Source organism: Oncorhynchus keta, chromosome 30 (assembly GCF_023373465.1).
Source record: "Oncorhynchus keta strain PuntledgeMale-10-30-2019 chromosome 30, Oket_V2, whole genome shotgun sequence".
Classification (NCBI taxonomy): domain Eukaryota; kingdom Metazoa; phylum Chordata; class Actinopteri; order Salmoniformes; family Salmonidae; genus Oncorhynchus; species Oncorhynchus keta.
In genome coordinates, this window is record NC_068450.1 from 35,034,842 (window position 1) to 35,048,472 (window position 13,631).

Below are 13,631 nucleotides of genomic sequence, written 5' to 3' on the forward strand. Positions count from 1 at the left end.
TATTATTGCGGATGTAGCGAAATGCTTGTGTTTCTAGCCCAAACAGTGCAGTAATTTCTGTAACTATATCCTATAGTTCTTTTTTGAATGAGCATGTATATGAAAATAATTATATATTCTTGATTTGATAGCATGTATTGTTGAGCTCAGTGATTTTGCTCAGCTCAAAGTAACACGTTTTTAGCGTTCCTCTGCTCTGCTGAATGCTCTTGCCTGCAATGCTATTCTTCAGTTTCACTCCAACACATTAGGTGGCAGCATTGTTGGTGGCGCGCTCACCAGTGAGTGTTTCGGGTTAATTCAAAATGGCTGCGCCCTGAGCATTAGTTGAAGGTGTCTGCTTTGAGCATTGAATAACGGGAAGGTACGGTAAAGGGGACTTTTTTTTCTTTCTTACATCTGTGTCTGCTAGCTAGCTTAGTCTTTGCAGTTTGTCATCTTATTTTAACGTGTATACATACTATTTATCTAACGTTAGCCAGCAAACGATAGCTCCTATTCTGCAATGTAACTAGCAAAAAGAGGATATTAGCTAAATATTGTGTGCGTCTTTGCACTGATGCTCAAACTGTTTTGTAATCACCTTTTCTATGGTTGGTGTCATGTGCCGGCCATGAATTAGCAGGACCACAGTGTTTCAATTGTTTTGACGAGTAGTTATGTGCATGGTTTGTCAATAATAAAATAAAACACACTTTACAGACGTCAAATCTTCAGAGTGACGTCACTCGAACTCTCCAGTACAGCAATGTACTAGTTATGTCTTCCGTCTATGAAGAGCTGAAGGGAATACAGAATGGCATTTGCACAAGAACGAACCACCTCTCCCGTCTCAGTAACTGTCCTCGTCTTCTTTCCTTCATTCTGCACTCATCTGATAACACTGGCAATGGTGGATGTGTATTGGGAATGAGCTTTTCTCTGCTTCCATGCACATTCTCATCAGTGTATATGAGGCAAAGGAGACGAGGAAGCCTGCGGTGTTTCCATTAGTTAGAATCCGTTACAAAACATTTGGTCTGTTAAATCGTTTACCATTTTAGGGAGCAAACGAAACGGGGAGGGACCTACCTGAATTTGTCCTATAGAAACGTATTTGCTAAAGGTTTTCCGTTTGGAGTAAACTGTTTCAAGTGAAAAACATTTTGCAACAGAATCCGGCTAATGAATACACTCATAATGTGCACCCCTATTTATAATATTAGGTCTGAACAGGACCCCATGGGCTTGTTCATGTAATTGAAACAACATGCACAGCGCTGCAGATGTCAACTGGAGCTGCCCCTGAGGCCTCATTTTATAACCGCTGAGTACATTTCGCACTAAACTTCTGCGTGCACCTTTTCAGAAAAGTCTGCGCACCTACCAAAATATTGAGGTTTATTAACTTGGTGCACGCCATTCATACGCATGTTTCCCGTAATAAACCAGTCATGTTGTAAAACTGTGCGTGGAAACAAGCATTGATACTCCACCTTTTATGGTGACAACGGCTTTATTTGCTGTATAATTTGGAACTATTGGCGTTATGCCATGACACGCAAAATACGAATGAAATGTTTCCGGGACCTTCACATTTTGTTGTGGTACAGCTTGCATAACATTTTATTTCGTCCATGTACACCCAATACCCCTCTTTTCAAAAATGTTCAAGCTCTGTTAAATTGGTGGTTGTTCATTGCTAGACTACAATTTTCAGGTCTTGCTATAGATTTTCATGTAGGTTATAAGTCAATTGTTCACTGTCTTCTTGGTAATCAACTCCATTGTAGATCTTGTGTTTTAGGTTACTGTCTTGCTGTAACATTAATTAATCTCCCAGTGTCTGGTGGAAAGCAGACTGAACCAGGTTTTCCTCTAGGTTTTTGCCTGTACTTAGCTCCATTCAGTTTATTTTTTTTTATCCTGAAAAACTTCCCTGTCCTTAACAATTACAATCATACCCATAACATGATGCAGCCACCACTATGCTTGAAAATATAGAGTGGCACTCAGTAATGTGTTTTATTGGATTTGCCCCAAACATACAACTTTGTATTCAGGACAAAAGTGTGAATTGCTTTGCCACATCTTTTGCAGTGCCTTGTTACAAACAGGATGCATTTTCTGGATTAAAAAAAATGATGTACAGGCTTCCTCCTCTTCACTCTGTCAATTAGTATTGTGGAGTAACTACAATGTTGTTGATCCATCCTCAGGTTAAAAATATCACAGCCATTTAAGTTCTAACTGTTTTAATCATCATTGGCCTCATGTTGAAATCCCTGAGCGGTTTCCTTCCTCTTCGGCAACTGAGTTGGGAAGGACGCCTTTGTCTTTGTTGTGACTGGGTGTATTGATGCACTTTCCAAAGTGTAATTTAATAACTTCACCATGCTCAAAGGGATATTCAATGTCTGCTTTTTATTTTATTTTCACCCAACTACCAATAGGTGCAAGTCTTTGATAGGCATTGGAAAACCTCCCAGGTCTTTTTGGTTGAATCGGTTTTAAATTCACTGCTTGACTGAGGGTCTCGACAGAGAATTGTATGTGTGGGGTACAACAATTTTAGGTAGTCGTAAAAAAAAATATCATGTTAAACACTTGAGTACATGCAACTTGTTAAGTACATTTTTATTCCTGAACTTATTTACGCTTGCCATTACAAAGCGTTTGAAAACTTATTGACTTAAGACATTTCCACTTTCTGTGTGTGTGTGTGTGTGTGTGTGTGTGTGTGAGATTCTTTATCAGTAATTTATGCTGTATCTGGATGAGGACTTTCTCTTTCAGACACTGACAATGGACCTGAATTAGAGGTCGACCAGTTATGATTTTTCATCACCGATTATTGGAGGACCAAAAAAAGCCGATACCGATTTAATCAGACGATTTAAAAATGTGTAATAATGACAATTACAACAATACTGAATGAACACTAATTTGAATTTAATATAATGCGTCAATAAAATCAATTTAGCCTCAAATAAATAATGAAACGTGTTCAATTTGGTTTAAATAATGCAAAAACAAAGTGTTGGAGAAGAAAGTAAAAGTTTAATGCCAGCTAGCAACTTACCTTGTCTTACAGCATTCCTGTAACAGGCAGGCTCCTCGTGAGGCAGGTGGTTAGAGCGTTGGACTAGTTAACTGTAAGTTTGCAAGATTGAATCCCCGAGCTGACAAGGTAAAAATCTGTTCTGCCCCTGAACGAGGCAGTTAACCCACCGTTCCTAGGCCGTCATTGAAAATAAAAATGTGTTCTTAACTGACTTGCCTAGTTAAATAAAGATTAAATAATGGTAGAAAAATGTGTCAAATCGGTGTCCAAAAATACAGATTTCCGATTTGTAATAACTTGAAATTGGCCCCAATTAATCGGCCATTCTGATTAATCAGTCGACCTCTACTATGCATTCATGCAGGTAGCGTTATCCTGGCATCCGTCAAACCCAGGTTCATCTATCTGACTGTCAGATGGTGAAGAGTGATTCTTCACTCCAGAGAACGCGTTTCCACTGCTCCAGAGTCCAATGGTGGCATGCTTTTTACCGCCCCAGCCGATGCTTGGCATTGCTCATGGTAATTTTATGCCTGTGTGCAAGTGCGGCTGCTCGACTATGGAAACCAATTTCATGAAGTTCATGACGAACAGTTCTTGTATTAACGTTACTTCCAGAGGCAGTAACGTTACTTCCAGAGGCAGTTTGGAACTCGGTGGTGAGTGTTGCAACCGAGGACAGACGTTTTTACGCACTGCACGCTTCAGCACTCGGCGGTCCCGTTCTGTGAGCTTCTGAGGCCTACCACTTCGCGGCTGAGCCGTTGTTGCGCTTAGACGTTTCCACTTCAATAACAGCACTTACAGTTGAAAGTCATTGAGCTCTTCAGTAAAGCCATTCTACTGCCAATGTTTGTCTATGGAGTTTGCATGGCTGTATGCTCGATTTGATATACGTCAGCAATGGGTGCGGTTGAATCCACTAATTTTGAACGGATGTCCACATACTTCGGTGTGTGAGATTTATATATATATATATATATATATATATATATATATATATATATAAAAAGTGTTTTTGTTCAGTATAGATCAGCTGTTAAATTCAACTGTATATCGGTATTATAAACTGCTGCCTATGATAGTAAATATAGGCTAGACTTATTTACTAGGCTACTAGGGTCCAATTAAATGAGATGCACATGGTCATTTGTTGAAGGTTCATATTCCCAAAGAAGCCATAGCCTATCACAACCAGAAAAGGTGAGGAATATATTCTGCAATGGTTATGAAAATGAAAGGAAAAAGATTCCTATGTCAAATTATTTAGAATTTTTGCTCTTCTCACTAGTGGAATATTGCTGCGTTCTGTTTGTTTTTTGTATGAATAAGCTTTTATAACCCCATTTTTGCACAAAATACTTACTTTCCAGCCTGCAATACAATATTTCAACCACTAGCAGATGTGAGTACGCATGGTCTAAAGTTTGCTGTGAGGTGAACACATTCTTACGTCAAGTAAAATATGTATAAATGCCAACTTTTGCATGAACTGGCGCGCACACCTTTTGGGGTATATTTGTACTTAAGCATGGTTTTATAAATGAGGCCCCTGGAAATGATCAGAGCCCCGTTTCTAGCCAGTCTTAGCAGCAGCTGCCTGACATGATCACTATTTTGAGATTTCAGCTTTATCAATATTACGTTTGGGCTTGGTAGAATGATCTACTGTATAGCCTTGTCTAGACATGGTCAGTGAGCATTTTGTGAGCATTTCTCCAAGACTTTACTTATTGAGTTCTTTGTCTGGCAAATCTGATGGCTGAATGGTAAATAACATCTAGCCCCTCGAGAGCACCCTTACCTGCCGATCTATAAATGATGTCTCTGTAATCTAGCATGGGTAGGATGGTCATCTGAATCAGGGTTAGTTTGGCAGCTGGGGTCAAAAAGGAGCAATTACGATAGAGGAAACCAAGCCTAGATTTAACTTTAGCCTGCAGCTTTGATATGTGCTGAAAGCAGGACAGTGCACCGTCTTGCCGTACTTGTATGAGCTGACTACCTCAAGCTCTCAACCCTCAGAGGTAGTAATAACACCTGTGGGAAGAGGAGCATTCTTCTTTCCAAACCACATAACCTTTGTTTTGGAGGTGTTTCGAACAAGGTTAAGGGTAGAGAATGCTTGTTGGACACTAAGAAAGCTTTGTTGCAAAGCAGGCAGGCAGTGACTGAGACAACAGATTTTCTGACTTTATACACTGCACTCTTTGAGAGAGGTAGTTAGCAAACCAGGCCAAAGACCCCTCAGAGACACCAATACTCCTTCACCGGCCCGCAAGTCTATCGTATCAAAAGCTTTGGCCAAGTCCATAAAAATAGCTGCACAATATTGCCTAGAAGGGCAATGGTGACATCATTGACGACCTTTAAGGTTGCAGTGACACATCCACAACCTGAGCGGGAACCAGATTGCATACCAGAGAGATTACCAGAGGTGGGACCAAGTCAATGTTTTTCAAGTTACAAGTAAGTCTCAAGTCTTAGCACTCAAGTCAAGACAGGCAAGTCCGAGTCATCTCAAGTCCTAAACAAGTCATAATGTGCTCTTCACCAAATGTAATACCATTTCTTATTTAACAAGAGTAATAGTATATTACATTTATGCAAATCATGAATGCTTTTATAAATATGTATTACTTCCCAAAAACATTATTTCCATGGAAATACATGGGTAGCCATGAGAAGAGAAAACAAAATATTGTAGGTCTCTCTCTCTCTCCAGATATACTCTGGACACCTAAATTAATCCTGCCGTAAAGTTACACTCATTTACTAAAAGGTACATCTAAACAACTGATACTGAACCTCAAGTAGGCCTACAATTTGAACACTGGCCTGAATGTCTGAGAAAAAAATACAGATCCCAAAGATGGGAGATAAAACCTGAACATGGAGACGACGTGTGTGTGTGTGTGTGTGTGTAATGCATAAACAGTTTCATTTTTTTTCTCTTATCTCCGGGCCCTATGATGCATTGCATTTGCAAAAGACCAAATTCGATAAAAGTCTGTCAGTCATTTGTGCACGATGAGGCCGCGGTACGATGCCACCATGGCTGCAGACACGCTCCACCGGAGCACTGGAGGCACTGCCAAGACCCTGATGGCCATTCGGGACAGTGAAGGAAGAGCCTTCCTGTTCATTGCCCAGAAAAAGAGGACATTCTGTCCTTCGCATATGTCAAGGTAGTGACTTAACTGTAGTGCTGGAGTTATCCCAACAGTTTCCTTCTGCCTCTTACAGTATGCTGCAAACGGCCCTTCTTCTTGTCTAAGACTATGGTCCTCTCGCTCTTCCTCATCAACAAGAGGCACAGCTTGCTCAGTCACTGTAGCATCTTGCAGAATCAGTTCTGGCAAAACATGTAAAAGCAGAAACAAAAAGGCCGGTATTGGCGATGCAGTGGGTTAAACTGAAAAAGTATTATTGTTGCAGTCAATTGGATTAGATTATGAGAAGTTACATTAAACTCAATATTTACCTTTCACTCTTTGTGCCACCTCCTCCTTGACCAGCACATGGTGCTCCACCCACATCAGAGAAAAAGCCAGATCCAAGGCAGCTGCTTTGAGGTAGACTGGATCTGAAAAGGGGGCAGTGATTCCATCTTGTGTCCTGGCCATTTTCACATGGAAGATTCCAAGAAATATTTTGTTCAGGGATGCCTGGAGACTTCTGACCAGGCCGCTCAGGGAATGGACTTGAGGCTTCCGCTGCTCCAGGTGGTGATTCAGGGACAGGACAGAGGGAACAACAGAACTGATTGTGACCATCTTCTCCCCCTGTGTCATATCTGTTGCTTCTCCAAATGGCCACAGGATGGATGTCCACCAACTCCTTCAACTTATTCCACTCCCGTACTGTGAACAACAACTCTGTGTGCCCAGCCTTTTCTATAGAACATGACTGAGCTTTTGATGGTCACATGTCTGTGTTGAGTTCCATCTTGTGTTGACAGCAGCAGGGATGCCTCTTTCCCCAAATTCAGCCTCAAACACCTCTTTGAATGTTGTACTTGTATGTAGCAGTGAGCTGATTTTTGATAACTTTTGTTTCTTTCAAGCCGTCTCCCACCACCAGCTGGAGAGTGTGGGCTAAACACTGCAAGCACAGTTTTTTTTTTTTGTTGCAATAGCAGCATCAACTGTTTGCTGGTCTTCCAGGTTTGGATCATTCCAGAGCTCTGGGTCATCAAGGTGACCTTCGTCATGTACTTCATCTTCTTGTTCAATGGGGAAGCACAACGTGAATGCTTTTCTCATGTTGGTAGCATTGTCACTAATGATATAGTCCAATTTATCTTTAATGCTGTACTCACCACATATGGCCTCAAATTTCTCACAGATTCTTTTGGCCTTGTGTGGTCACAGGAAGCAGTCACAGGCCAAGCGATTGAACTTGAGCTGTATCCTCTCTCCATTTTTCTCCATACAGTTCAGTGACACCAAGGAACCCCCTCGTCTTTCGGTCGGACCAAATGTCCACTGTCACTGAAACATGGTCGGTGTTCAGTTTTGAACATCTCTCTGTAGTGAGGTTCTCTACTTTTTGATGTCAATGTTCTACGACATACTGTCTTGGGCTGTGCATACTGTCAACCACTGACAGAAAGTGACAAACTCTTGTTTTCCACAATAGACAGAGGCAAATTGCAATCGATAACCAGGTCGGACATTATTGCATTGTTGAAAGCTTTCTGCTGTTCATGATTCATGCTGTACTGCCCTACACGGGTCTCCATGAACTGTGAGATTGGAGACTGTTGGTTCACTTGTGACATGTTCAAATCTGTAAGCATAACAAAACAAAAAAAAGTTGAGCGGGACAGTAGCACAATCTTGCCTGGTCTCAATCTTGGGTGTAATGATCACGTTCCTGCACTGGCTGACTCTGGAGGCTCATTGATTTAATGCTATGTTAGCCTACATGCTATAATAGCAAAGTTAGATATAGCTGTTGGCTATATTAGCCATGACTTACCGTTCTTTGTGCAGCATCAAATGTCAAACAAAGCTGGAAGTTGTTGCGCCTCACTCTGTAATTTTCTTCCCGCATGTTTTGCAAGTTGCAATCCGTGTTTTGTTGACTACAGCGTCGTCTGTTGATAGCCAAAATTATTATTTTCGGATAATCTTTCTAATGGCTCAATCTGAATTGACCCGCTGACGTTCCTCTGCACTGCCACGCACAACTTTTTCTCCGCTGGCACAATTTGATTGGCTGCTGTCCGATTCAAACTTAAATCCGTTAAATGAAGAGTTGATACACTGCACACTTTTTTCCCCCTCTTTTTTTTTTTTCTTAACGGCATCATTTTTTATATTTGGGCTTGGAGGGGGGGGTGTCAGGTCGAGTCATAAGGCTCAAGTCCAAGTCAAGTCACGAGTCATTGGTGTTAGTCTAGTTGCAAGTCATCATATTTGGGACTCTAGTCCAACCTCTGGAGAATACTATAGACATCAAGAAAGCCAGTCAGTTGTTTATTGACAAGTTTTTCCAACTCTTTTGATAAACAGGGGAAACTAGAAATAGGGCTATAACAGTTAGGATCAGCTTGATCTCCCCCTTTAAATAAGGGTTGAACTGTGGCTGCCTTCCAAGCAATGGGAACCTCCCCAGAAAGGAGAGAGAGGCTTGGCGTTGATAGGGGCGGCAACCTTAAAGAAGAAAGGGTCTAAACCATCTGACCCAGATGGATTTTTTGGGTCAAGTTTAAGGAGCTCCTTTAGCACCTCGGACTCAGTGACTGCCTGCAGGGAGAAACTTTGTAGCGGGGCAGGGTGAGAAGCATCGGGGATAGTCTCATTAGAAGGGGTGGGAGATGAGGAAATGTTGGACGTGCAAGGAGGCATGGCTGAGTCAAATAGGAATCCTGACTTAATGAAGTTGTGATTTAAAGAGCTCAGCCATGTGCTTCTTGTCAGTAACAATCACATCATCAACTTTAAGGGACGTGGGCAGCTGTGAGGAAGAGGGTTTATTCTCCAGGTCTTTAACCGTTTTCCAGAACTTCTTGGGGTTAGATCCACAGAGCGAGAACTGCTCCTTAAAGTAACTAACTTTGGCCTTCCGGATAACGTGAGTGCACTTATTTCTCATTTGCCTGAACGATAGCCAGTTCATGAAGGAAGGCATGCTCGTGAAAGTTTTTTAGCAAGCGTCTATGACAAATCAGGACAGTTAGTTTCACTGAGCAGCCATTACGAACACAGGCTGTAAAACAGTGATCACTAAGGTCATTACAGAAAACACCAGACTGATACCTATCAGGATTATCTTGGACTTCGCCATCAATTGTCATCTGAAGTTTTGGCATCTTCCATAAATTGTGGCCATGAATCGGCCATAGAAATAGTTAGAAAGAATAAGATGACGCTCCGCACTGAAATTTGGATAACTATTGGAAGATGGTGTATATGCATTTTTCTATTGTTATGGAAACAGTGCAGCCTCTGGTAGGTAGGCGGTACAGCAAAGCCAAGTCAGCCCGTGCTTATGGGGGAAGTGAAATGATGAGCAAAATCGTTGTAGCCTATGAACATGCACGCTGCATTTTCCTTATCTGGATAGACACTTGTGGTTTCTAGCTAACGTTACACCAATCAACGCAGTGGCGTGTGTAGTGAAGCAATTTTAGTGGTCAAAACCATTCCTCTGTGGGCAATGGGGGGGAGTAGGTTAACAAAATGCTATCATATCACACAATTATACCATTTATAAAATGGTCATATACACTCATTGGCAAGTTTATTAGGTACACCACCCCGTTGAGGAGTGGAAAAACATTGCCACATCCCACGAATCCCAGTTCCTGTTGCGGCATGATGATGGCAAAGTCAGGATTTGGTGTAAACAGCATGAGCCCATGGCCCCATCCTGCATGATGTCAATTGTTTCAGCTGGTGGCGTAATGGCACACGTTAGGGTCCCTTAATACCAATTTAGCAACGTCTGAATTCCACACCGTATCAAAGTCGTTGCTGACCAGGTGCATCCCTTCATGGCTACATGGGGGTTCGACACAGTACTAGATGGGTGTACTTAATAAACTGGCCACTTGAGTGTTTTTTTTTTTTAGTTTTTTTTTTATAATTCCTCTTAAGGATAGGCCCCCTTTTAAATTTTTGCCTAAAATGACGTACCCAAATCTAACTGCCTGGAGCTCAGGCCCTGAAGCAAAGATATGCATATTCTTGATACCATTTGAAACTAAACACTTTGAAGTTTTTCAAAAAATGTGAAATGAATATAGGAGAATATAACACATTAGATCTGGTCTGGTACAAAGAAAAAAACAGCCGTTTGTATTTTTTTTGGTACCATCTTTGAAATGCAAGAGAAAGGCCATAATGTATTTTATTTTTATTTATCTGTTATTTTACCAGGTAAGTTGACTGAGAACACATTCTCATTTGCAGCAACAACCTGGGGAATAGTTACAGGGGAGAGGGGGATGAATGAGCCAATTGTAAACTGGGGATTATTAGGTGACCGTGATGGTTTGAGAGCCAGATTGGGAATTTAGCCAGGACACCGGGGTTAACACCCCTACTCTTACGATAAGTGCCATGGGATCTTTAATGACCTCAGCGAGTCAGGACACCCGTTTAACGTCCCATCTGAAAGACTGCACCCTACACAGGACAGTGTCCCCAATCCCCCTGGGGCATTGGGATATTTTTTTAGACCAGAGGAAAGAGGGCCTCCTACTGGCCCTCCAACACCACTTCCAGCAGCATCTGGTCTCTCATCCAGGGACTGAGCAGGACCAACCCTGCTTAGCTTCAGAAGCCAGCCAGCAGTGGTATGCAGGGTGGTATGCCAGCCCAGGTGCAGTTTATATTTTGTCCACTAGATTGCAGCAGTGTATGTGCAAAGTTTAAGACTGATCCAATGAAGCATTGCATTTCTGATCAAAATGTATCAAGACTTCCCAAATGTGCCTAATTTGTTTATTAATAACTTTTCATGTTCAAAACTGTGCACTCTCCTCAAACAATAGCATGTTATTCTTTCACTGTAATAGCTACTGTAATTTGGACAGTGCAATTAACAATAATTTAAGTTTTCTGCCAATATCAGATATGTCCATGTCCTGTGAAATGTTCTTGTTACTTACAACCTCATACTAATTGCATTAGCCTACATCAGCTCAACCGTTCCGCAGGGGACTCACCCGTCCTTTAGAGGTTTTAGCTAGGCAAGTCAGGTAAGAACACATTTTTATTTACAATGACTGCCTACCCCGCCCTATGGGACTCCCAATCACGGCCGGTTGTGATACAGCCTGGAATCGAACCAACGTCTGTAGTGACGCCTCTAGCACTGAGATGCAGTACCTTTGACAGCTGAGCCGTGTGTGTGTGTGTGTGTGTGTGTGTGTGTGTGTGTGTGTGTGTGTGTGTGCGCGCGCATTATATAAATAAAAATAGACTAGCAAAAAATAATAAGTCAACATTGACAAATGTTCGGGTAAAAAAAAAAACAAGTGGAGGTGCAGAAACACAAGTTTCACCCCCGTTTTAAATTTTCTCCAGGCAGCCAAGTGAACACAAGGCTTTGGCTCATCTCAGTTGCGTAGAGTAATAACTTTGCAGCTGTTTCTGATTAATAAACATGCTGGTGTGTGGTAACGTTTCAACTAAAACCCAGCCCTGAAACAAAATTTAGGCAGAAAAATAATTTGTATGCCGTATCATAGGAAAAGACACTGCATACACACGGATTTGCATGAAGTGAGCAGTTTGGATTTCTCACTTCATGCCCAAATATATCATACTTTGACTAAAACGAAGAATCGTTGATTTAAACCGTTGTGCAACCTCATGGGTAAGCTCTGGCCATAGTCTTTCAGTTTGAAAAGGGGAATTTGTAAGTCAAATTTTCTCTGTGAAAGTGTCTGCTTTAATTGACATGTTTAGCTTTGTTCTTCATCTTGTCTATGTTCCTATCAGTATTGATCAGAACTTCAAGACCTCCTTTGCATTTGATTGACAGGCTAAACTATATTAATCTCATCGAGACCTATGGTGTGATTCATTGGGGTTCTATTGACTTTGGTGACAATTCATTGCTGTGCATAACATCACAATGTTTGACAGAGGACATGTAAGGCCTGTGTCCCTTGACTGATTACGAAGGCTGAGGGTACAAGGCCCCAAGCCTCTGTGTGTTTGCAGAAATATCTTCAAACTATGTCCCAATTTGACTGTTGTTCAATAAGAGGTTGATGCTTTCTTTTGTGATCAATGTTTGGCTAGGAAAAGAAAGTTGATTCCTAATTTGTTATTGATTATCCAGTCTCAAGTGTTTTAGCATGCTCATCAATGGTAGGTTGGCTCTAGAAGCACAGCAGGTGCATAAATAGCAATACACATATCACCTTCTAATAATGTATCAGCTACATGTCTCCTAGAGAATATTGAGTTACAAAGAGCGGTATGATTTAGGAATGCAAAATGCAGTATTGTGAAATGTTGTCAGTTGTTGCCGTTATCTAGGTCAGTACTTCACGAGCACTCTGTGCTTGGCCTTCTGATGAACAATTTAATTTTTAGCGGGAACTGCTGTTTTCATTATTCATACTCGGCCTTGGGTCGTGGTGCATTAAAGCATGACACGGTCACTTCCTCACTCTGCAAATGTTATTCCCGAACTCCCAGATTTGGAGTACTAACTCCACATTTGCTGCCATTTCAAATGATTGTCTAGTGTATTTTACCATAATTCCACATCTTGCCTTGCATGTCTGTGTTTGTGTTAGGATGATGGTCCATTTTTATGTAAAAAAAGAGGGGGAAAAAGGAATATAACTCCTAAGGCAGTTTGTCAGTTTCCTCAGTTTTTTGTTAATTTATTTCAATTTCTCTGTACTTTTTCTTTTATCGTTGCTTTTTTCCCCCCCACCTGAAATTGGGCAGATTACCCTGCTCATCTCTTTCTGACTCGCTCCCTAATCAATTTGAACTGCTACATGATTATTTTACAGTGGAATTACACGTTATGTGAGTAGCATGAAATTGACTGCCGAAATGTAGTGGCTGACCTGAGTAACATTTTCAAGGGCTAGAGTAGAGTTCTTAAATCCGAAATAATATTTGTGTTGCCCCACACTTAGCGACCCAGTTTGAATTCCGTTAACATTCTTACTAAGCCTCAAAATTGCTTTTCATTTAAGGACGATTCTGTGGAAAAGTCAACCTAGGCATCCCCAAATAAGGTTAGCATTTTCCAAATGATACCACGTTCATAATTGTCCTTAAGGTACAGTTAGAGTTCAGGCTTTATTTTAAATGTTTAAGTAGGACATTTTATGGATTTTGACTGTTAAGGATTAGGATGCCAAGTCTCAAAGGTGCTTCAGTTTTTTTGTGTGTTTTACAGTATTGGTGACTGGGACAGGCAGTCTAACATCCATAATGTTTTGGAGGATATATATTATTATTTTATTTTTTTACGTGCTCCTTACTTTCAATCATCTTGAAACTTTCTATGTAAAGCTGGCTTTCATCAATGTTTTAATATGGTCTATAATTGTTTTCTCTCTCTTCCTAAAAAATGTCCATTCACCACATTTTGTGTGCTT